General features: G+C 36.2%; 1 protein-coding gene and 2 pseudogenes across 1 annotated transcript in view; 1 reads left to right on the top strand and 2 right to left on the bottom strand.

Annotated features, from left to right (window-relative positions):
* Positions 1-26,347, bottom strand: part of Catspere (catsper channel auxiliary subunit epsilon) — a 204,918-nt gene that overhangs the window by 131,033 nt on the left and 47,538 nt on the right. The window lies entirely within an intron of this gene.
* Positions 477-1,217, bottom strand: LOC124961891 (peroxisomal membrane protein 11A-like; annotated as a pseudogene).
* LOC124961942 (chromatin target of PRMT1 protein-like) lies at positions 23,063-23,780 on the top strand (annotated as a pseudogene).

The raw sequence follows: 26,347 nt of genomic DNA, 5'->3' as shown, positions 1-26,347 counted from the left end.
TGCTTATATATCTTTCTTTATATCATAGACACAGCAACTCCCAATACCAACACACAGTTTACAAAAAATTGAAATCAATCTATACATGTTATTTGTAACTTATTTTGTCACTTGACACAGCCTGGCAATTTCAATAGACCTCTGATTGTTCATTTTTTCTTTTTGGGGGGAGGGGGTCTTTTTCAATTCTTATTCATGCAGCAAACGTTAAGTGCCTACTATGTATATAAGAGATGCTCAGTAAATGTTAGGTGAAGGGAAAATATTCAGAAATTCAGAAGTCATTCCAGTACTCTAAGAACACCATAAATCCTCAAGCTCCATTCTCGGCCCCACCTCTGTTCACATTACAGATCATAAATGTTCACGTGAACAAAAACATAAGCATGGTATGACATGATTTGTGAACAATGCAAATATTTGTTTCATGAAGATGTCATCTTTAAACAGTCTCTGGTCTTTAGCCTACAAACACCCTAGAGGATCTTCAGCTTCATCTGAGGATAGGCCACAGCGATGATACCTGCCAAAGAGGATAAGAGACCTCCAAGTCCAGTGAGGCCTGGGTTGGACCTATAGATCCCCATCTGGTTCAGAGGGATCAGGATGTCACAGAAGTTCTTCACCGTGTCCAGAAGCAAGGGAGGATGTTGCTTCAGAGATCGAAATAAAAGAAGAAGGAAGGACTAAAACCATTCTGTTTCTTCATCAGCCAAGTTATACCCAAAAGGATTCTGGGATGACTTCTCTCTCTTTGCCCTGTCATGAGCAAGCCATCCCATCTGCAGGGAGATTTCATACAGATCCCTGATCAAGTTCAGCAGGAGAAAAGAGTAGTAATGGTGGGTGGCCCATGTCTGCCACTTCTCTTTGTTGATGCCCACGGCCAGACCCACGCTTCTCACCCAGAGGATGGTGTCACAGATGAAATAAACCACACGGTTCAGGTTGGCTAATGTTAAGCATAAGCGGTGCACTGGGTAGGTGGCATGGGTGCTCTGCTCAGTTGACTGGACAGCGTGTACCACATTGCCTAATCAGAACCATTTACAGTCAGTACTCACACTGGACTCCAGTTTCTTGAACTTCATTACCACCTTCTCTTTGCCAGCTTTAGGCTCTAACAAATATCCAAGCAACATGCACGTGTATTGAGTGGCTCTGAAGAGTTGGTCCTGGCCCTGGGTCTGGTTGGTGAAGCAGATGACGGCATCCATGGAATCAGCCCGTGGCCACGCGTTGCACCGGGTCGGCTGTGGGTCCTCTGGGCCATTTTTTCTTGACTAGATTATTTCTTTGCATAGTTAAAAATGAATTATATGAAAACAAATAGCAAAAGTAGTACCTCCTACCCTGTACTCCATTACTCAATTCCCATACGGTCAACTGCACCCCACAGGTAATTAAGTTCTTGTTTATAGTTCTGTAAACTTTTTGTGAATAGTAAAGTTAGTTTTCCTCCATTTGATATAAATATTAGCTTGCTAAATACACATTTTTGAACCTTATATTTTTCACTTAATTATATCTTAGAGATCTTTATATGTTATCATTAATTTTTCTTTACACACTCTCATTAATTTTTCAGGCGTACATATTCTTGTTACATTTTCATTAATTTTTATTCTAAATTATGGAGAAATCATAGAAGTGTCACTCTTATTTCCTTTACCTGTTTTTCTGTTGGTTGTTAATTTTTTAAAATTTGTTTGTGAAAGTTTATTTCCATATTAAGACATTGATTTTTTGTAATGATTCAGGTTGTATTTTTCCACCTATATTTCATTTTCTCTGGAACTTATGGTAATTTTTTAGTATTTTATCTATCATGTATTTGTCTTTTAGTTTCAAGGAGTAAAAATTACCACAGATTTTTTTTTTTTTCTGAATTTTGTGGTATAGTTTGAAAGGTCTCCAATTCTTTTTTTTTTTTTTTTCCCCAATTCTTTTTTTTTTTATTTTTATTTTTTTTATTTTTTTTTACGTTTACATAGGGTAATGATGTTTATTATATTTTTCCCCTCCCCCCCACCCCTCCCACCCCTCCCACCCCTCCCACCCCTCTTTTCCCTCTACACAGTCCTTCTTTCCTTCATTCTTACTGCTCTCCTTAGCCTAACTCTAAACCTAACCCTAAACCTAATGCTAGCCCGTCCCACCCCCCATTATATGTCCTCATCCGCTTATCAGCGAGATCATTCGTCCTTTAGTTTTTTGAGATTGGCTTATCTCACTTAGCATGATATTCTCCAATTTCGACCATTTGCCTACAAATGCCATAATTTTATCATTCTTCATTGCGGAGTAATATTCCATTGTATAAATATGCCACAGTTTCCGTATCCATTCATCAACTGAAGGGCATCTAGGTTGGTTCCACAATCTGGCTATGGTGAATTGAGCAGCAATGAACATTGATGTGGCTGTATCTCTGTAGTATGCTGATTTTAAGTCCTTTGGGTATAGGCCAAGGAGTGGGATAGCTGGGTCAAATGGTGTTTCCATTCCAAGCTTTCTGAGGAATCTCCACACTGCTTTCCAGAGTGGTTGCACTAATTTGCAACCCCACCAGCAATGTATGAGTGTTCCTTTTTCACCACATCCTCGCCAACACCTATTGTTGCTTGTATTCTTGATAATCGCCATTCTAATTGGGGTGAGATGAAATCTTAGGGTAGTTTTGATTTGCATTTCCCTTATTACTAGGGATGTTGAACATTTTTTCATATATCTGGTGATTACTTGTACATCTTCTTCTGTGAAGTGTCTGTTCATTTCCTTAGCCCATTTGTTGATTGGATTATTTGTATTCTTCGTGTAGAGTTTTTTGAGTTCTTTATAGATTCTGGAAATTAGCGCTCTATCTGAGGTATGGTTGGCAAAGATATTCTCCCACTCTGTAGGCTCTCTCTTCACATTTCTGATAGTTTCCTTTGCTGAGAGAAAGCTTTTTAGTTTGAATCTATCTCAGTTGTTTATTCTTGCTTTTATTTCTTGTGCTATGGGAGTCCTGTTAAGGAAATCTGATCCTGAGCCAACAAGTTGAAGATTTGGACCTACTTTTTCTTCTATAAGATGCAGGGTCTCTGGTCTGATTCCGAGGTCCTTGATCCATTTTGAGTTGAGTTTTGTGTAGGGTGAGAGATAGGGGTTTAGTTTCATTGTATTGCATATAGTTTTCCAGTTTTCCCAGCACCATTTGTTGAAGAGGCTATCTTTTCTCCATTGCATATTGTTGGAACCTTTGTCTAGTATGAGAAAATTGTATTTATTTGGGTTTGTGTCCATGTCCTCTATTCTGTACCATTGATCTACCTGTCTATTTTGGTACCAATGCCATGCCGTTTTTGTTACTATTGCTTTGTAGTAGAGTTGAAGATCTGGTATTGCAATACCCCCTGCTTCGCTCTTGCTACTGAGGATTGCTTTAGCTATTCTAGGTTTTTTATTCTTCCAGATGAATTTCATAATTGCTTGCTCTATTTCTGCAAGGTACATCATTGGGATTTTAATTGGAATTGCATTGAATCTGTATAGAACTTTAGGTAGTATAGCCATTTTGACGATATTAATTCTGCCTATCCAGGAACATGGGAGATCTTTCCATCTTCTAAGGTTTTCTTGAATTTCTTTCTTTAGTGTTCTGTAGTTCTCATTGTAGAGGTCTTTCACCTCTTTTGTGAGATTGATTCCCAAGTATTTTATTTTTTTCGAAGCTATTGTGAATGGGGTAGTTTTCCTAATTTCTCTTTCTGAAGATTCATCACTTATGTATAAAAATGCATTGGATTTATGAGCCTTGATCTTGTAACCTGCTACTTTACTGAATTCACTTATGAGTTCTGAAAGTTTTCTGGTGGAATTTCCAGGTTCCTCTAAATATATAATCATGTCATCAGCGAACAGGGATAGTTTGAGTTCTTCTTTTCCTATTCGTATCCCTTTAATTTCTTTGGTTTGTCTGATTGCTCTGGCTAGAGTCTCAAGGACGATGTTGAATAGAAGCGGTGAAAGAGGGCATCCCTGCCTTGTTCCAGTTTTTAGGGGGAACGCTTTCAGTTTTTCACCATTTAGAATGATATTAGCCATGGGCTTAGCGTAGATGGCCTTTATAATGTTTAGGAATGTTCCCATTACCCCAATTTTTTCTAGTGTTTTGAGCATGAAGGGATGCTGTATTTTATCAAATGCTTTTTCTGCATCTATTGAAATAATCATGTGATTCTTAACTTTAAGTCTGTTGATATGGTGAATGACATTTATTGATTTCCGAATATTGAACCAACCTTGCATCCCTGGGATAAAACCCACTTGATTGTGGTGCACTATCTTTTTAATATATATTTGTATGCGATTTGCTAAAATTTTGTTGAGAATTTTTGCATCGATGTTCATTAAGGATATTGGTCTGAAATTTTCTTTCCTTGATGTATCTCTGTCTGGTTTAGGTATCAGGGTGATATTGGCTTCATAGAACGAGTTTGGTAGGGTTCCCTCCTCTTCTATTTCATGGAATAGTTTGAGGAGTATTGGAATGAGCTCTTCTTTAAAGGTTTTGTAGAACTCGGCTGAGAACCCATCTGGTCCTGGACTTTTCTTTGTTGGTAGGCTTTTGATGACCTCTTCTATTTCATTGCTTGAAATTGGTTTATTTAAGTTGTGTATGTCCTCCTCGTTCAGTTTAGGTAGTTCATATGTCTCTAGAAATTTGTTGATGTCTTCAAGGTTGTCTGTTTTGTTGGAGTATAGATTTTCGAAATAGCTTCTAATTATGTTTTGTATTTCACTCGTGTCTGTTGTGATGTTTCCTTGTTCATTCCGAATTTTAGTAATTTGAGTTTTCTCCCTCTTTCTCTTTGTTAGTGTGGCTAAGGGTTTATCAATTTTATTTATTTTTTCAAAGAACCAACTATTTATTTTATTAATTTTTCCGATTGTTTCTTTTGTTTCGATTTCGTTGATTTCGGCTCTGATTTTAACTATTTCCTGTCTTCTACTACTTTTGGTATTGGTCTGCTCTTCTTTTTCTAGTGCTTTGAGCTGTAGTGTTAACTCGTTTATTTGTTGATTCCTACTTCTTTTTTTGAATGCACCCCATGAAATAAATCTTCCTCTAAGTACTGCTTTCATAGTGTCCCAGAGATTTTGATATGATGTGTCTTTGTTCTCGTTTACTTCTAAGAATTTTTTTATTTCCCTCCTGATGTCTTCTGTTATCCATTCATCATATAATAGTGTATTATTTAGTCTCCAGGTATTGGAGAAGTTTCTGTTTTTTATTCTGTCATTTATTTCTAATTTCAATCCATTATGATCTGATAGAGTACAAGGTAGTATCTCTATCTTCTTGTATTTACTAACAGTAGCTTTGTGGCATAAAATATGGTCTATTTTAGAGAAGGATCCATGTGCTGCTGAGAAGAAAGTGTATTCATTCTTTGTTGGATGGTATATTCTATATATGTCCGTTAAGTCTAAATTGCTGATTGTGTTGTTGAGATCTATAGTTTCTTTATTCAATTTTTGTTTGGACGATCTATCCAGTGGTGAGAGAGGTGTGTTAAAATCGCCTAGTATTATTGTGTTGTGGTCTATTTGATTTCTGGAATTGAGAAGGATTTGTTTGACGTACGTGGATGAGCCAATGTTCGGGGCATAGATATTTATGATTGTTATGTCTTGCTGATTTATGCTTCCCTTAAGCAGCATGTAATGTCCTTCTTTATCCCTTCTGACTAGTTTTGGTTTGAAGTCCACATTATCTGAGATGAGGATGGATACTCCAGCTTTTTTGCTGTGTCCGTGTGCATGGTATGTTTTTCCCCATCCTTTCACCTTTAGTCTATGGGTGTCTTTTTCTATGAGATGAGTCTCTTGCAGGCAGCATATTGTTGGATTTTTCTTTTTAATCCAATCTGCCAGTCTGTGTCTTTTGATTGATGAATTCAGGCCATTAACATTCAGGGTTATTATTGTGATATGATTTGTATTCCCAGTCAATTGACTCATATTTGTTTTTGACATGATTTGGTTTCTCCTTTATTTGGCTATTCCTTTAGGCTAGCGCCTCCTGTTGCTGATTTGCATCGTTGTTTTTCATCTCTTCCTCATGGAATATTTTGCTGAGAATGTTCTGTAATGCTGGCTTTCTTTTTGTAAATTCCTTTAGCTTTTGTTTATCATGGAAGGATCTTATTTCATCGTCAAATTTGAAGGTAAGTTTTGCTGGGTATAAGATTCTTGGTTGGCATCCATTTTCTTTCAGGGCTTGAAAAATGTTGTTCCAGGCCCTTCTAGCTTTTAGGGTCTGGATTGAAAAATCTGCTGATATTCTTATTGGTTTCCCTCTGAATGTAATTTGATTCTTTTCTCTCGCGGCCTTTAAAATTCTGTCTTTATTTTGTATGTTAGGTATTTTCATAATAATGTGCCTTGGTGTGGGTCTGTTGTAATTTTGTATGTTTGGAGTTCTATAAGCCTCTTGTACTTGGTTTTCCATTTCATTCTTCAGATTTGGGAAATTTTCTGTTATTATTTCATTGAATAGATTGTTCATTCCTTTGGTTTGTTTCTCTAAGCCTTCCTCAATCCCAATAATTCTCAAATTTGGCCTTTTCATGATATCCCATAGTTCTTGGAGATTCTGTTCATGATTTCTTACCATCTTCTCTGTTTGTTCCACTTTGTTTTCAAGGTTAAATATTTTGTCTTCAATGTCTGAGGTTCTGTCTTCCAGGTGTTCTATCCTATTGGTTATGCTTTCTATGGAGTTTTTAACTTGGTTTATTGTTTCCTTCATTTCAAGGATTTCAGTTTGGTTTTTTTTCAGTATCTCTAACTCTTTATTGAAATGATCTCTTGCTTCCCGTATTTGGTCTTTTAACTGTTGATTGGTGCGATCATTTAATGCCTGCATTTGCTCTTTCATCTCCTCCTTCAATGCCTGCATTTGCTCTTTCATCTCCTCATTAGCTTCCCTGATCGTTTTAATTACATACATTCTGAACTCCCTTTCTGACATTTCTTCTGCTGTGCTGTCATTGGGTTTTATTGATGTAGTATCTAGGTTTGTTTGGGACATTTTCTTCCCTTGTTTTCTCATAATGGTCAGTTGTCAGTGGGACCCTGAGATATTGCAGTTTTCCACTATTGGCTTATAGTGTCCCAGTAGATTTCCAGTGTATCACCTCCCAGCCTTCAGTAGCCTGATGTCTTGGAGGAATCTGATAAAGCAGCTCATTCGAAGAATACTGCCCCTAGCCCCCTACTGGTTCCACGTTTTGGAACTGGCTCTGTGCGGAAATGCTCTCACTGTGGGCCTGCACCGTGCAGCTGGCCGTGTGGGAAGAGCCCACTGCCGGAGTGTGGAAGACTACCTTGGGAAGACTCAAGCTGCCCTGCCCGGCTCTGCTAAGCCACCTCTGTCTGGGCCTGCCACCCGGGCTGAGCTTTACCCAGTGGGCAGACTCACCCGTGGCTCTATTTCAGTCCGAGTCTCTCTGTGCCTCCCCCTCTTAGCTCCTGGGTTCTGGAGCGACCGGGGGTGCAGTCTCCCTCTAGGCCGCCATCTTGGATCTCCCCGTGAAGAGAGCCCGCAGCCGGAGTGGGCAGAGCCGCCTGAAGAGGTCTCCGGCTGCCCTGCCCTTATTCCTGAGGCTGATTGCAGATCGAGGCTCTCCGCTGGTTCTTTGCAGGAGTACACTGCACTGCAGCGGCTCCGGGACTCGGAGCCTGCTCTGTTCAGAAAGGCTCTCACTAGCGGGCCAGTTCCGTTCCGAGAACCTGGAGAAGCTGGCTGTGTGGGCGGGGCCCACCGCCGGAGTGCGCAGGACTGCCTGTGGATGACTCTAGCTGCCCTGCCCGGCTCCGATAAGCCACCTCTGTCTGGGCCTGCCACCCGGGCTGAGCTTTACCCAGTGGGCAGACTCACCCGTGGCTCCACTTCAGTCCGAGTCTCTCAATGCCTCCCCTTCTTAACTCCTGGGTTCTGGAGCGACTGGAGGTGCAGTCTCCCTCTAGGCCGCCATCTTGGATCGCCCCGTGAAGAGAGCCCGCAGCCGGAGTGGGCAGAGCCGCCTGAAGAGGTCTCCGGCTGCCCTGCCCTTATCCCTGAGGCTGATTGCAGATCAAGGCTCTCCGCTGGTTCTTTGCAGGAGTACACTGCACTGCAGCGGCTCCGGGACTCGGAGCCTGCTCTGTTCAGAAAGGCTCTCACTAGTGGGCCAGTTCCGTTCCCCCCAATTCTTGATTATAAGAGAATTCATCTGTTTTCTTTGGTTGTTACTGGTTTCATTGTATTTACATATTCAACCCATTTTAAATTTATTTTGATGTATTATGGGAGGTATGATTCTAATCTTTTTTAAAAAAAAATGGTCATCCTTTATTGACTATTCTATCTCCTCCCCACTAATTTGAGGAGACGAACTGGTCATCTTATTCTTCATCATTTACTAAAGACCTAAATGTATTTTGGTTATTTCTAGATTTCTATGCTTCCCATTGATCTTGACTGTCTTGTCAAGAGTTAATCTCTCACAGTTTATGTGGCATAGCTGGGTCATATGCCCCATTTATTCCAAGTCTTTTGAGAAATTTCCACATTGCTTTTCAAAGTGGTTGTACCAATTTGCAATACCACCAACACTGTTCCTCAACATCTCCAGCAGCAGCATTTGTTATTATTTGTATTCTTGATGATGCCATTCTAACGGCACTGAGACAAAATCTTGATGTAGTTCTGATTTGTATTTCCATGACTGCCAGGGATGTTGAACATTTTAAAATATATTTGTTGGCCATTTGTATTTAGTCTTTTTTTTTTCACTTTAAAACAATAAAAGTATATTTTAACAAATACATAAACAAGTAGCAAAGATATGTATTATCATTATCAAGTGTTATGGACTGTACATAATTATGCTACACTTTTACACGACTGGCAGCACGTTAGATTTGCTCACACCAGTATTACTACAGACAGGTGAGTAATGTACTATGACGTTACAATGTTCACAAGGTCACTAGGTAATAAAATTTTTTTTCAACTCCATTATAATTTTTAAAATTTATTAATTTTGATTCATTGTACACAAATGGGGTACAACTGTTGTTTCTCTAGTTGTACAAATGAAGTAGAGTCACACCATTTGTGTAATCATACATGTACATAGGGTAATGATGTTTGTCTGATTCTGTTATTTTGTATTTATTTCTTTTGAGAAATTTCTGTTAAGATGATTTGCCCATTTATTGATTGGGTTATTTGTTCTTTTGATGCTAAGTTTCTTGAGTTCTTCATATATTCTGTGTAATAATCCTCTGTGGGAAGAATAGCTGGCAAAGATTTCTCCCAGTTTATCAGCTCTATTCATGCACTTAGTTGTTTCCTTTGATGTGCAGAAACTTTTTAATTTGATAGCATTCCATGTATTCATTCTTTGTTTTATTTCTTGAGTTTTAGTAATCTTGTTAAGGAAGTTGCTTTGTCACAGAATCAACATGTTCAAGTGTTGAGTCTGTATTTTCTTCTAGCAGTTGCAAAGTTTCTGGTCTAATTCATAGGTCTTTGATCCATTTTGAGTTGACTTTTGTGCCTGGCAAAAGATAGGGATCTAGTTTAATTCTTTCACATAAAGGATATCCAGTTTCCCCAACACCATTTGTTTAAAAGGCTATCTTTTCTCCAACATGTTTCTGGCACCTTTGTCAAGTATGAGATGACTATATGTATCTGTCGAGATTTCTGTGTCTTCTATTACATTGGTCTTTTTGATGCCAATACCATGATGTTTTTGCTACTAAAGATCAGACATTATGAGCCTTCCAGTTTTGCTCTTGTTGCTCAGAATTTCTTTGGCTATTCTGGTTCTTTTATTCTTCCATATGAATTTTAGGTCTGATTTTTATAGTTTTGTGAAAAATGCCATTGGTATTTTCATAGGGATTACATTGAAATTGTATACTGTTTTGGGTACTATGGTCATTTTGACAATATTGATTTTGCCTGTCCAAGGACATGGGAGGTCTTTCTGTCTTCAAAGGTCATCTTTCTTTCTTCAGTGTTCTGTAGTTTTCATTGTAGAGGTCTTTCATTTCCATGGTTAGATTTATTCTCAAGCATTTTTTTTTTTGAGGTCATTATGAATGAAATTATTTTTCTGATTCATTATAGGGGTATAGGAAAGCTATTGATCTTTTGTATCCTGTCACATTGATAAACTTATCAGCTGTACAAGTCTTCTGGCAAAGTTTTTTTTGGGTCTTCTAGATACAGAATCATGTCATCAACAGAGATAATTTGACTTCTTATTTTCCTGTTTGTATCCCTTTAATTTCATTCTCTTGCTTGGTTGCTCTGGCTAGAATTTCAATAACTATATTGAATATTGTTCCTGATATTAGGGGAAATGCTCTGTTTTTCTCCATTCAGTATGATGTTGGGTATGGGTTTGTTGTTTGTAGCTTCTTTTTATCCCTTATTTCAACATGAGTGGTTGCTGTATTTTGTTGAAAGCTTTTTTTCTGCATGTATTGAGATGACCAAGTGATTCTTGTTCTTAATTCTACTTACAGGGTGAATTATATTTATTGATTTACATGTTGAAACAAACTTGTATCCCTGGGATGAAATCAACTTGATCATGCTGTATTATCTTCTTAATGTGTTTTTGTATGTGGATTGCTAATATTTTACAAAGAATTTTTGCATCTAAGTTCATCAGGTATATTGTTTTTCAGTTTCTTTCCTTGTTGTGTCTTTGTCTGGTTTTGGTATCAGGGTGATAGTAGCTAATAAATTTCATAGCATTACCTTCCTTTCTCTTTCATGGAATAATTTGAGGAAGGTTGGCATTAGTTCTTTGAAGGTTTGGGAGAACTGAACTGAGAATCCATCTGGTCCTGGGCTTTTCTCTGTGGGAAGGTATTCTATACTGCTTCAATCCCATTGTTTGATACTGGTCTGTTTAAGTTTTCTATATTCTCTTGGTTCACTTTGGGTAGGTCATATGCATCTATAAATTTGTCAATATCTTCTAGGTTTTCCAGCTTATTGGACTATAAATTTTCAAAATAGTTTTTAATGATCTTCTAGATTTCAGAGGTGTCTGTGTTGATTTTTCCTTTTTTCATCTCTAATTTTGTTGATTTGGTTTTTTCTCTCTTTTGGTTAGTTTGACTAATGGCTTATCAATGTTGTTTACCTTTTTGAAGAACCAACTCTTGGTTGCATTGATGCTTTGTGTTGATTTTTTTTTATTCTCAATTTCAATAATTTTGGCTGTGATCTTAATTATTTTGTGCCTTCTACTGATTTTGAAATTAGTTTGTTCTTATTTTTCCAGGCATAAAATTAGATTGTATACCTGGGATTTTTCTATATATTTTTTTAAATGTAGTCTCTCAATGGTATAAACTTTCCTCTTAGAACTGCCTTCATATTGTCCCAGAGATTTTATATGTTGTATCTCTTTTTCTTTTTTTTTAATCAGAGAAACTTTATTTTAGCCAGTAGTTTAAGCAGGATTCTTTTTTGTTTTTAATTCATTGTGCACAAATGGGGTACAACTATCGTTTCTCTGGTTATACATGAAGTAGAGTCATACCATTTGCGTAATCACACATGTACATAGAGTAATGATGTTTATCTCATTCTATTATCTTTCCTGGCCCCACTCCTTCCCCACCCCTCATTTCCCTCTACGCAATTCATTCTTCTTCCATTCTTCCCTTCCCTCCCCCCCCACCCCATTATGTATCATCATCCACTTATCAGAGAAATCATTTGGCCTTTGGTTTTTTGGCATTGGCTTATTTCACTTAGTATGATATTCTCCAACTCCATCCATTTACCTGGAAATGCCATATTATTCTTCTTTATGACTGAATAATATTCCATTGTGTATTTATACCACAGTTTCTTTATCCATGTATCTCCATTCTTATTTGTTTCAAAGAATATTTTTACATTTCCCCTGATTTCCTCTATGACCCATTCCTCATTCAAAGGTGTATTACTTAATCCCCAGGTATAAAAGTGTTTTTTTAATTTTGTTATTGCATTATGATCTGATAGGATGCAAGGAATTATCTCTAATTTTTTTGTATTTGCTAAGTCTTCCTTTGATTCTTAAATGTGCTTCTGAGAATAACATAAATTCAGTTTTTGATGGATGAAACATATGTAGGTGTTCATTATGTCCGTTTAATTAATGGTATTCTTTAGTTCTGAAAAGTCTTTAGTTTATGTTTGGGCGACCTATCTTTTGGTGAGAGAGGTATATTGATATCACCCAGTATGATTATATTGAGGTCTATTTCTTTATATTGAGTAGTATTTATTTTGCATAGGTTCACTGATGTTTGGGGAATAAATATTTGTAATCATTATATCTTATTGTTGGATGATTCCCTTAACCACTAGGAAGTGACCTTCTTTGTCACTTCTGATTCATTTTGACTCAAAGGCTATTTCGTCAGATATCATGGTAGCTACTGCAGCTTGTATTCCATCTCCACTTGCATGGTATACCTTTTTCCATTCTTTCACCTTCAGCTAGTGGATAGCCTATAAGGTGAGTCTTGTGCCAATCTATGTCTTTTGATTAGAGAGTTTATACTATTTATATTCATGTTATTAGGTGATTTTTATTTCCTGCCATTTTATTTTTAACATTTGATTCACCCTTGATTCTTCCTTGTTTGAGTCAGCCTTTGCACTGCTGTGACTAAAGGACCTGACCAGAACAACTGTAAAGGAAGAAAAGTTTATTTAAGTGCTCACAGTTTCAGAGGCCTCAATCCATAGACGCCATTCCATTCCTCAGGCCTCCAAGTGAGGCAGGAGCAACATGGTGGAAGAGTGTGGCAGAGGGAAGCAACTCACATGGTGATCAGGAAGTGAGAGAGATACAATCCACTGGCCAGATACAAATATATACCCCAAAGTCATGCCCCAATCCCCACCTCCTCCAACCACACCCTACCACTTCAGTTACCACTCAGTTAATTCCTTATCAGGGGGTTAATTCACTGATTGGGTTAAGACTCTTACAACCCAATCATTTCTCCTCTGAACCTTCCTGTATTATCTCACACATGTGCTTTTGGGGGAACACCTCACATCCAAACCATTACATCCTTTAATTGTTTATTCTAGTGAGATTCACCCATATTCTTTTTCTAATATTTATTGTTCATTTCTTCTGTGTGAAATAATTCACTTAGTGTGTCTTATAGTGCTGGCTTAGTGGTTATGAATTCTTTTAGTTTCTTCTTATTGTGGAGTGTTTCCATTTCATCTTCAATTCTGAAGGATATAACAGCCTTTCAGGGCTTCGTATATATATTACTCCAAGTCCTCCTGGTTGATAGGGTCTAGGCTGAGAAATCAGAAGATGGTCAAATTGGCTTAACTCTAAATGTGAACTCCCATTTTTCTCTTGCAGCTTCTAAAATTCTATCCTCTTATATTAGGCATTTTAATTATAATGTATATTAGAAGAGGATCTTTTTTGAAAAAAGTACTGGGGAATAAAATCTACCAAATTATCTTATGTCCATGTACAACAATATTACAGTGAATCCTGTTTTATATATAATTATAATGTTCAAATTAAAATATTAATGAAAGAAGGGGGATCAGTGGAGTAGAACAAGCAGATCACAGGGAGGAAGGATGGGAGGAATAGGGATGTTTTGGGAGATGTGATTCTTCAACTTATGTTATGTGCATGTGCAAATATGGCATAATGAATTCCACTAGTATGCTTAATTGCAATGCACCAATAAAAGTTTGAACCTAAAAATATAGGATCATATAATCTGCAAGCAATAAAATTTGACTTCTTCCTTTCCTATTTAAATCCCTTTTATTTTCTTCCCTCATCTAATTTCTCTGGCTAAAATTTCAAGTACTGCCTTTTATAGGAATGCTCAGAATGAACATTCTTGTTTTGTTCTTGATTTCAGAAGAAATGCTTTGTTTTTCCCCATTTGACATGAGTTGGCTTTGAGTTTGTTATCTATAGCTTTAGTTATATTGAGGTAATTTCCTTTGAACCCTGGTTTCATCAGTGTTTTGTTGATGAGTGGGTGCTGAATTTTGTTGAAGGCTTTTTCTGCATCTACTGAGATGATTAAATGATTTTTGTCCTTAGTGGTATTTATGTGGTAAATTACATTTACTGATTTGTTTATGTTGAATCACCCTTGCATCCCTGGAGTAAAGCCAACTTGATCATTGTTATGGTTTGAATATATGGTGTTCCCCCAAAGTTCATGAAAGAATGTAGAAATATTCAGAGGTGAAATGATTAGATTATGAGAGTTGTAACACCTAATTAGTGGATTAATCCTTTGGATGGATTAATAATTTGAAAGTACTACTGTACTGGGTGGTAACAGCCACAAGTCAGGTAAGGAGGAGGAGGATCACTGTCTCCCTGGTTCCTAACTCTCCCCTCCTCTCTCTCCCTCTCTCTCTCACTGCTTCCCAGCTGCCAGAGGTGAGCTTTCCTGTGCCATGCCTTTGTCCATGATGTCTCATCTCAGGCCCAGAGGAATGGAAATTGCCAACCTTGCACTGAACCTCTGAAATCATAAGACCAGAATAAACCTTTCCTCCTCTAAATTGTTCTTGTCAGGTATTTTGGTCCTGGAAATAAAAAGCTAACATAATCATGATATACAACCTTCTTTATTTGTTAGTTAATATGATTTGATAATATTTTATTAAGGATTTTTGTATTTACATTCATCAAGTATATTGATCTATAGTTTCCTTTCCTTGATGTGTTTTTATCTGATTTTGGTATCAGGGTGATCCTGGTTTCATAGAATTAATTTGGAAGTGCTTTCACCCCACTTTCTATTTCATGAAATAATTTGTGGAGCATTGACATTATTTTTTAAGGCCTGGTAGAATTTAATTTTAAATCCATCTATTTCTGACCTTTTCTTTGTTGGAAGTCTTTTCATTAGTTTTTATCATGGTGCTCTTTATTTTTCTGTAGATTTTCTATAGCCCCTTTGTTCAATTTTGATAGATTCTATATGTCTAGAAATTTATCCTTTTCAATATTTTCCAATTTATATGAATATAAGTTATCAAAATAGCCCCTAATGATCCTCTGGATTGCTCTGATGCCTGTGTTCATATATCTTTTTTCATATCCAATTTAAATAATTTGAGTCTTTTCTTTCTTCTGATTATTTTGACTAAGGGTTTATCAAGCTTATTGTTTCTATAAACCATCACTGTTTCATTGATTCTTTGCATTATTTTTTAATTCTCTATTTCATTAATTTCAACTCAAATATTATTTTCTTCCTCTCTTGTTTTGAAATTAGTTTGTTCTTATTTTTCCAGGATAGTGAGATGTATCATTAGGTTGTTTTTATGGGATCTGATTTTTTAAAATTTATTATTTTTAGATATACATGACAGTAGAGTATATTTTGACATATTATACATACATGGAGTACAACCTATTCCAGTTAGGATTCCATTCTTGTGGGTTTACATAATTGGAGTTACACTGGTTCTGTATTCCTATGTAGGCATATATAGCTACAAACTTTCCTCTTATAACCACCCTCATAATGTGCCAGAAATTCTGAGACATTTTATCACTATTCTTATTTGCTTCTAAGAATTTTAAAATTTTAAAATTTCTTCCGTGATTTCTTTTTTCATGTTCCTTATTCAAAATAAGCTGTTCAATCTCCATGGGTTTATATAGTTTCTGTAGTTTTCCTTGCTGTTGACTATTAATTTTATATATATATATATACACACACACACACACACATATATACATATACATACATATATATATATATATATATATATATATGCTCTTACAAGATTATAATGGAATTTGTACATTACTACAGAAACTATATAAACCCACGGAGATCGAACAGCTTATTTTGAATAGGGAATGTGAAAAAAATTATATATATATAATTTGCATTTGCTAAGACTTCTTTGTGACTTGAAATATGGTCTAGTTTGGAGAAAGTTCCATAATCAGCTAGGAAGATGGTAAATTTGGCTCTTGTTGAATGAAATAATCTTTAGATGTCTGTTAGGTTCATATGATTTATAATACATTTTAGTTCTGTAGTCTTTGCTGAGTATATGTCTGTATGATCTATCTATTCATGAAAGAGGTGTGTTGAAATCACTTAGTTTTATGGTATTGAGGTCTATTTTAGTATTTGAGTATTTTAGTATTTGAGTAGTGTTTGTATTATGTAATTATGTACACCAACATTTAGGTCATAAATATTTTTTATCCTTATATCTTCTTGTTGGATTGTTCCCTTTACCAGTATGTAGTGACTTGTTATCTTCTGATTAATTTTGCACTTAAGTTTGCTTTGTTGAATGTGAGAATTGCTGCTCCTGCTTCCTTTCAGGCTCCATTAGCATGGACTATTCTTTTCCATCCTTTCACTTTCAGCCTGTAACTGTGCCTATAAAATGAGTTTCTTACAACATGTAGTTTGATCTCATTTTTTAATCCATTCGGTCAGTCTGTGTCTTTTTAAAAGGCTTATTGTTTATTATTTAAGTGCTTTTTTACTGTTGCTATTTTTTTAAGTCTATATCTCTTAATTGAGGTGATGACACCATTTATATTCAGTGTTATTACAAAGAGACATTAATTCCTGTAATTTCATTATTTCATGATTTCTTTTCTTTTCTTTTTCTTTCTTTTTTTTTTTTTTTTTTGACATTTTTCCACCAAGAGATTGGCCATCTGATTTTATTTGTTTTTTATTTTTTTAAGAAATTATTTATTTTTTAATTTTTTACAGACTACATTTTGATTCATTGTACACAAATGGGGTACATCATTTTGTTTCTATGGTGGTACATGATGTAGATTCAGACCATTTGTGTAATCATACATGTACATAGGGTAATGATGTCTGTCTCATTCCACCATTTTTCATACCACCCCTCCCTCTGATTTCCTTCTACATAATCTAAAGTTCCTCCATTCTTTCTCTCACTCCCCACTCCCCACCCCCATTATATATCATTCTCCACTTATCAGGGAAAACATTCAGCCTTTGGTTTTTTGGGATTGGCTTATTTCGCTTAGCATGATATTCACTAATTCCATCCATTTATTTGCAAATGCCATAATATTATTCTTCTTTATGGCTGGATAATATTCCATTGTGTATATATACCACAGTTTCTTTATCCATTCATCTATTGAAGGGCATCTAGGTTGGTTCCACAATCTATGTTTAATTCAGTTCTGTTTCTCATTTGCTTAGTTACTCTTCTAATGAGATTCATCCATTAATGAGCTCTGGAATTTGTTTTTAATTTTTTCTCTGTGTAGTGTTTCTTTCAGTTTTTTTCTGTAGTGCTGCAAGATTTTTATTCTTTGATTCTGAAGGACAGTTTTGCTGAATACAGCGATATTAGTTGGCACTTATTTTCTGTGTTCTAGGCCTCTCTAGACTTACAGTTTGTGCTGAGAAATCAGAAATAATGTTGATTGGCTTACCTCTGTAAACTGAGGTTTTTCTCTTGTGCTTTTAAAATTCTATCCTTCATTTTTGGCATTTTATTTATGTCATTGAGAGATTCTTTTTTGATGTTGTCTGTTTGTGGTTCTGTCTTTTACTTGGTCTCTAAATTTTAAATTTGATTTATTGTGCTTTCACGTCCTAGATTTGTTTCTTTCTTTTTCAATATTTCTCTATGAATATTTTATTCATATGCTGTACTGATTTTCTTCCGTTGTTTTTCTGTGTTCTCTTGGGAATCATTGCTCTTTTTTAAAAAATATTTTTTAGATGTTGATAGACCTTTATTTTATTCATTTATTTATATATGGTGCTGAGGATTGAATCCAGTGCCTTGCACATGCTAGGCAAGCACTCCATTGAGCCATGACCCCAGTCCCATTGTTCTTTTGTACAATCATTCTTTTGAATTCTTTATTTAGTATTTCATCCACTTCAGTATGTATGCAGTCAGTTGCTGGTGAATTATGAATCTTAGAAAGTGTCACGTTACCTTGTTTTTTCATATTTCCTGTATTCCTATGTTAAAATTTGTGCCTACTGGGATAGAGTTCTCTTTCACTTTTATGCAAGGGCATAGTCGTCTCTTGGCAAAGTGTTTTGAGATAGCAAGTTATTGTGAATTATTGAATGTATTTCCAAGTAGATTTCATAGTATTGTTTCCCTGTTAGTTCTTTAGTGATAAATATACTTTGATACAGTGTGTATTGTGCTACACTTTGCAGATCTCACTTTCTCTGCAGATCTCACAAGATGGAGTCCTTCTAGTAGGTCAGGCAATTGTGTTGTATACAGCAGGGCATATGGGTACAGCTTCTGTGATTGCTCTTCTAGAACTGATAACAACTCTGTATGTTCTTAGGGTATGGGAGCAGAATAATTTGAGGGCCTTCATAGTTGTAGTATCCACAGTCTTTGTGCTGTTTTTCTTTGCTGTTGCTGTAAGAGAGAATGTCCATGATTGGGAACAAGGCCCCTCCCTAGCCATTCCTACTTGGGCTTGGTCATTTGGTTTCGGTTTTTGTCTTCCTTATTTTTTGTTTTAAATATAGATGAAGTTTGAGCCGCCATAGGTTGTGTGGGAAGCAAGGTGTTCTGTCTCTTAACTGTGTTGGAAGTGTAACTCAGCAGCAAAGTATGTACCCCATGAACTTATAGTATCATACTAGATTCCCAGCACCTCACAGAAAAGGGAGAAATAAACTACAGCAACAATAGCAGGGAGCAATATATAGTATTAACATAAATAACAGGTGCCAAATACAGCATCCATGATACCAATAACCACAAAAACAGAATTATTTGATTCAGAAATGAACAACAGCAAAAACAAAAAAACTGATCTAGTAGTAAAGTAAATAACAGATGTCAACTATGACATCTGCAATACTAATCACAGCAACATAGATGGTGGGGGCTGAAATTACATAAACTAAATAGTTTTAAAATGTAGTAACATACAGTTTACTAAGAAGAAAGAATGAGGGAAGGAACACAAAATAAAATTCAGAGTATTTAAAAGCTGAAAAGAGAGAAAGCAGAAGATAGGTAGCAAGTAAAGGCAAGAAGGAGGAAAAAGAAAATAAAAGAAAGAGAGAGAGAAGAGAGAAATTGGCTATTAGAGGAAACAGAAAGGGAAGTAACAAACAAAAACAACAAAAACCAAAACCAAAGCATAAAACACCAGTAACACTCAAAAGACAAAATAAAATGAATGCTAAAAAGGAAAAAAATGAACATCTTTATATGAATATACACAAACAAATAAGCAAATAAAAGAATAACAAAAACATTCTTAATAAAAAATGGTTTTCTCCACTGAGGTTGTCAAAATGAGATAAGGATGAATATTCATTACTTATGCCAGACTTCCCTTCTTTCCATTTCTTCTTGGGTTATACACCCCTCAGAGCAAGGGTTAGGGTCATTAAAACCTTCCTTCTTTTGTGTTGCTTGCCAAACTTCCGGTTGGAGTGGCATGGAATTTAAACTTGTTGAAATGGCTTTCAGCTTCCCTGCTCACCTGTACAATGAGAAGTACCACTTATTGGAGTTTTGTCTGGACAGACTAGATTGATGAACACCCAGGATGGGACTGATGTAGTGTTTTAAAAGGGAAATTCTGATTCTGATCAGAACTTTTTTGGAACTTTATTGGGTAGTATCTACTGTATCTACTCTGAAGAGATTAGATAAGTACACTCCTAGGACTGGACAGCTGCAATCTCTGCTGGGTGTCTGGACCTCAAGGGGTTTCCTGAGAATTCTACTTATAGGGTGAAGTAACCAGCCACCGTGGGTGAATGCAGAATAGCAGATCTCAGGCATCCACTGCCCACTACTATGGCTTTTCAAGGTTCAGTCCCTGAATGCTATCATGCCCATTCATTCCATTTTGTAAATCCTTTTCAGGTAGTTGTGTGAGCTTCCAGACTGAAGGGAAAGTAGGTTGTGCTCCCCTCTGTATCTCCGACCTGAATCCCCCTGGATACAATGTTCTCTGTGCCTATTTAAATCACATTTTGCCAAGTGTACCATACACCATCTGGTAGGCACTGGCTGGAGCAGCGTGGCAATATTTACTATAATCTCTTGAGTTCCTGTAAGAGTAAATCTGCCGCATGACCTATACTAGATGGCTCCCTGACTCTGCTCTCCACTTATAATTTGAACAATTTCTAAATACCAACGTGTGTGCAGCCTCTGAATAAGTCAAGAGTGGCTCTCTATTCTCCAGATGTTCCTGGCCAAATCTATCTGCTGTGTTTCTTTCTCACCTCTTCTTCAGTGACTCAGCGCCACTGCTATCACTGGCTTAGCTCTAATGCACTCGTTTTTATTCTCTTTTCAGAAACATCAGAATTTCTGGATTTCTCTGAGTGTCTTGACTGCCAATATTGAATTTCAGAGAATTTCCTTAGTCACCCACCTATCTGAGAAGCAGTATTCCCATGCTTCAATTCCGAGCCGTAGAGAAACTGAAATGTGAAGGCTTCCTCTACTCTGCCATTTTATTCCTCAGCCTTTTCAATCTTAATTACTCTACTCAGTTCAAATTTGCTTTTCCCTGATCACTAACGATGTTCAGCAAATCTTCATATGCTTACTACCACCCATGTCTTTATCTTTTAAAGTGTCCTTTCAAATCTATTTTCTATTTTTGAGTTGTTTGTATTCATAATATCAGTTTGTAAGAATTCACTGTGTAGTTTGCAAAAACATCTTTTATCAAATAAATGTGTTATTTTCTCCCAGTCTGTGCCTTACTTTTTGATTTTCTTAAATGGTGTCTTTGGAAAAGCCAAAGTTCTTAATCTTTATAAGTCCATTGTTTGATGATTTCTATGTCCTCAGAAATCTTTTCCTACTCCAAAAGTTGATGATTTTCTCTCAATTTTTCTTCAAAAATTTTTATAACTTTTGCTTCTGCAACTAGGTACGTGATTCATTTCAAGCCAATTTTGTGTTAGTGGAAATTTGAAGTTCCTTTTCTTTCCAGATGAGTCAGTTTTAAACAAAACAAAACAAACTATCATTGTCATTCCCCCACCCAGTAATTAACCTGAGCCTTTAAAAAAAAATCAGTTGACTATCTACTAAAATGATTAAAAATAAAATGACCTTATGACCCAGCAAATTTCATTTCAGGGTTTATACTCAACAGAATTGGAAACAAGTTCTCGAGGTGGTATTTGTACACCTGTGTTCATATCAGCATTATTCATAATAACTACAATATGGAAGCAAATCAAGTATCCCTCAGTGGATGAATGGATTAGAAAAATTTGGTATCTACCTGCAACAGAATGTTATTTTGCCTTAAAAAGTAAGGAAATTATGATACAAGCAAGAAGGATTAGCATACCACACATAGGCTATGACATAACATCTAATGCTAAGTAAAATAGGCCACCCACAAAAACCAAATAGTATATAATTCCACTTATATGAAGTATCTAGAGAAGTCAAATTCATAGAGATAGAATGGTGTTTGCCAGAGGCTATGGGGGAAGGGAGTACTGAATTGTTATTTAATCATCATTTTGCAAGACTGGAAGAGTTCTGGATGTTGGTTGTACAACAATGTAAATGTACTCAACACTAATAAAGCATATACTTTAAAAAGATTTACGATGGTGATGGGGTTTGGGACATGCTGCTTCAAAATATGGCACCTTGGCATATAGAATATTTTAAGTTGAAGGAATTTGAGAAAAGGCAAGTGCAAGAAGAACGGTCTATCCTTCCCCTAAAGCATGTCTTAAGATGCTCATGTGAAAGTTACTCTTCCTTTATCCAGAGAAAAGAAGCCTCCTTGCCTCTGAAGATAAAAGGAATTCCTCTGAGAGGAATCTGAGCAAACAGACTTGTTACTCTCCTGGTTTATGACCCTCAGTTCTTACCCCTTTGCCTTATCACATTTCTCCATAATTCCTCATTTTTCATCAAACCAACGATAAAGTGTTTTAAATTTAATAGTTTCTTTGGGACATCTCATTTTCTTATGAAGTCTCACTTCTTATGTGAAGCTTATACTAATCTTTTATTCTTTCTTTTTTCTTTGTCTTTTTTTTTTTTTTTTTTTTTTTTTTTAAAGAGGATTCAGCTGAAAACCAGAAGGGTAGAAGGAAAAGAATCTCAAACCCCCTGGTAAATTTTATGTTGTATGCATTTTACTGTAACTTAAAAAAATCAATTGACCATGTGCGTATATTTCTGTATTTCCTTATCTATTCTATTAATACATTTATTTAATCTTATGCCATTACTTCTATCTAATTATTGAAATGAGGTAAATCCTCCAACATCGTTCTTCCTCAAAAAAAAAATTTTTTTTTTTGGCTAGTCTAAACCCTCTGCTTTTCCATGTATGTATTTTAATCAGTTCATCCTTTTCTACAAGACAACTGTTGGGATTTTGTTTGGAATTGCATTGACTCTATAAACGAATTTGAGGGGAGAACTGACATTTAACAACATTGAGTCTCTGTCCTAAAACATTTATTTAGGTCTTCCTTAATTTTTCCTAGTAATGTTTTATATTTTTCAGTCAACAGATCAGAAACATACATTGTTAAAATTTCTCAAAGTATTTAATGTATTTTGACGGTAATATAAATGGTATTTTAAAATGCTATTTTCCGTGGCTTATGTATACAAAAATACCATTGATTTTTGTGTCCTGCAACCATCTGAAACTTGCTTTTAAATTCTAGTAGGGATTTTGTTTTGGACGCCAAGCAGGAGTTGGCGGCAGCAGCCGTGGTGGCACAGATGAAAGGCAAAGAAGGGCAGGTCACACGACCAGGAGGATTGGCCAGCTCGGTGGTCAACCTAAACGAAGGAACCGCACAATCACCACTTACCTGTTTAACCAACCACCCACCTAGTGAACCCGAGCCCCTCCACCATCAACTCAGGTTGGGCCGTCCCTGCCCACCTGGTGGCAGCCCTAGGAGGCGCACTGGCGTTTCCTTTGAGTTTCGGGATTTGAAGACGGCTGCGCAATCAGCGCCGAAAGCTGTGCTAAAAAGCACCACCAAGATGTCTCTAAATGAGCGCTTTACTAATATGCTGAAGAACAAACAGCCGATGCCAGGGAATATTTGAGCTTCGATGCAGCAGCTAGCAGTGCCAAAAACAGAAGACCGGCCCAGCAGATGGAGAATAGACCCTCTGTCCAGGCAGCATTAAAACTTCAACCGAAGAGCTTAAACCAGCACCTGGGTAAGAGTAACAGCCAGGCACTGTTAGGCCAACCTCAGGGGCCTTGGCCAGGGGAGCAATTGGAGGACGAGGTCTGTGCATAATCCAGAGAGGCTTATTCAGAGGAGGATTACATGGGGGATGTGCCACCAGAACCCTATGGGTGGGCTATCACTCCAAGGTCAAAACCTGCTTTGAGGTGGACAAGTCGAGGCTTCCCGAATGGACTTAAGAAGACGTGGTATGCAAGGTTGTAGAGCTATGGGTCGTGGTGGAATCAGTGGTAGAGGTCTGGGCATGATAAGAGGGGGCTTTGGAGGCCGAGGCCGAGGTCAAGGCCAAGGCCAAGGCCATGGATGGGGGTGTGAGACTGGGGGGAGGTAACCTCACTCACCGTGTATTGACCAAGGAGTAGCTGGACAACTAGTTGGATGCATACATGTCAAAAACTAAAGAATAGCTCGATGCGGAGTAGGATGCCCCCACGGCACAGACAGATTCAGAAACCAATGATTGAAGCCTGCCTGCCTATCCTGTGAGAGACTTGTTAAGCCACCACATCTGTAAATAACCTTGAGATAACAGATGAGAAGAAACCTGATTGATGCTGGAAGAACCTATCACAACAGGCTATGGACTTACCTGCCCCCAGGTTGTGCACTTAGTGTGTTTCTTTTACTTTTTGATACTGTGTTGTATGAAAACTTTCTTTCCTTTCATTTGATTGGTTTTTTTGTTTTGTTTTGTTTTTTCCTCTCCCTTCGCCCAGACTTATCTTCGAACATGAATGTGTTGGCCTTGTGGGTAGAACACTTTGCCTACCTTTGCCTCCCTTCACCTATCAAACACTGACATTCTCTGTGCCCCTACAAGAAGTTCCCAGATAGAACCAGTTTTCCTCCTTGATGTCCTGGTTTCTGAGATAAAATTCTGTTGTACATCCTGTTTAATAGCCTCTTAGAAGTGTTAAGAAAATCTGGAGCTGAAAAATATGTTTTGCTGTATTGTTTAAAAAAAAATTCTAGTAGGTTGTTTTGTTTGGTGTTTTTGTGTTTTGGTAGATATCTTAGAATTTTCTACCTATGTAGTCAGATCATATGCAAATAAAGACAGTGTTACTGCTTTTATCCAATCTGCATAAATGTATATTTTTATAGCTTTGTTGCACTGAATAATTTCCAATAAGATACTGAATAAAACTAGTGAGATGAAAACCCTTGCCCTTTTCCCCAATCTTAGGAGAAAAGGTTTCAATCATCTTGGACTTGTTAACCACAGGTTATCACAGATGGCAGTTACCAAGCTGAGGAAATTCCTATTGGTTCCTACTTTGATGAGGGATTTTTAAAAAAATATAAATAGATCTTAGATGGTGTTGTACTTTTTTGCACTTAATTATATAATCATGTTATTCTGTAAGATGGTGAATTTTTAAAAAATATTAATATTAAAATATTAAGTGTTAATATTTAATATTAATATATTAAAAATATTAGCTTAATACATTAAAATACATACTGTTATGCTCAAAGATATTAAATAACAATGGTGATAGTGAGCTTATCTGTCCATTTCCTCATTTTAATTGAATTATAAGTATTTCACAATTTATAATAGTCATTGGTAATTATTTGGGAAGTAAATGTTTTTTATTAGAATTAAGTGGTTCCTTTCTATAACTATTTTACTTAGTGCTTTCATTAGGAATGACTTAAAATTTTCATTAATGTGATCATTTATTTTCCTATTAAATTGAGGTAATGAATTGTCAGTTTTCTGATTTGGTAACAATGTTGCATTCTTAGTGCTTTTCAATTTATTCTTTTGTTACATTGCTAGATTCCATATATTAATATTTTTGTAGAATCTTTGCTCCTAAATATATGTGTATTTATCCAGTTTCTTTCTTTCCTCTCTTCCATCCTCCCTTTTTCATTATCCACTTTTGTTATTAAGGTTGTGTTGAAGTTTGAAAATGAATTAGGGGAACTTTCCATCTTTATGATTGGGTGAGATTATTGTTAGGTGAATAAAGTTTAACTTATTTACCTACTTTTTAGATTTTTCCTTTGTCATGAATTAATTTCCCTCTTTATACCTATTTGTGTGTGTGTGTGTGTGTGTGTGTGTGTGTTGCTAAGAAATGAATGTAGAGCCTCCTGAATGCTTGCAAAGCACTTAATCACTGAGCTATATCCATATATCTATTTCATATTCATATTGTTACCCTAGTTTTAACAGTATTGATGTTTGCATTCTTTTCTCTCCAACTTTTTTTCATCTTCATGTAACTTTTACAAAAATCAGATTTTTGTCATTTACTAGGTGTGTTTAATTCAGTCACATTGATTAGTGATTTCATTAAAATGATCTAAATTTTATTTTGTGTTCCTGGTTTTTTTTCTTAATTTCCCTTTAGTTCATTTTTCTTTTTTATTGCCTTCTCTTGGGTTGATGTCATTTTCTTACTTCTTCTTCTAGAGCATTATTTTTTAGGAATTGTCCTATTCGTTTTTCTTTTCTCCCTCTGTTTTCATTCTGGGGATTTAACTCAGGGCCTTGTACTCTACCACTGAACTATAATCCCCAACTCTATTTTGAGATAGGGTCTCAAAATTTGCTTAAGTTGACCTCAAATGTGATCTTCTTGCCTCAGCCTCCTGAATAGCTAGGATTACAGATATGTGCCATTATGTTGAGCTTTGTATATTTATTTCTATTACTTTAATGTACAGCCTTCAATTTTTATATGCATATTTCATATAGGTTAAAGTTAATATAATTATAATGTGTATTTATAAGTATTTAGCTTCAAACTAAAATCCCCCTCTATTTTCCATTCTTTTATTGCCTAGTATTTTATTAAAATGTTTTGTTAATGCTTATTTAGATTAGATTTACTTGTATATTATATAATTCATATGCTCAATTTTATCTGTTGCATCAAGTACTTTAGTTTTTCAGTCTTAGAAATCATGTCTTCAATTGTGGAAGATTCTCCATAACTATCTCTCTCAGTACTGTCTCCAATTCCTTTCTTCCTTTTTTGAAATTCCTACTTTATGTATGATGACCTGACTCAAC

The sequence above is a fragment of the Sciurus carolinensis genome, chromosome 12 (assembly GCF_902686445.1).
Source record: "Sciurus carolinensis chromosome 12, mSciCar1.2, whole genome shotgun sequence".
Taxonomy (NCBI): Eukaryota; Metazoa; Chordata; class Mammalia; order Rodentia; family Sciuridae; genus Sciurus; species Sciurus carolinensis.
The sequence above is the reverse complement of the archived record's forward strand: the minus strand, read 5'-3'. Positions and strand labels throughout refer to the sequence as shown.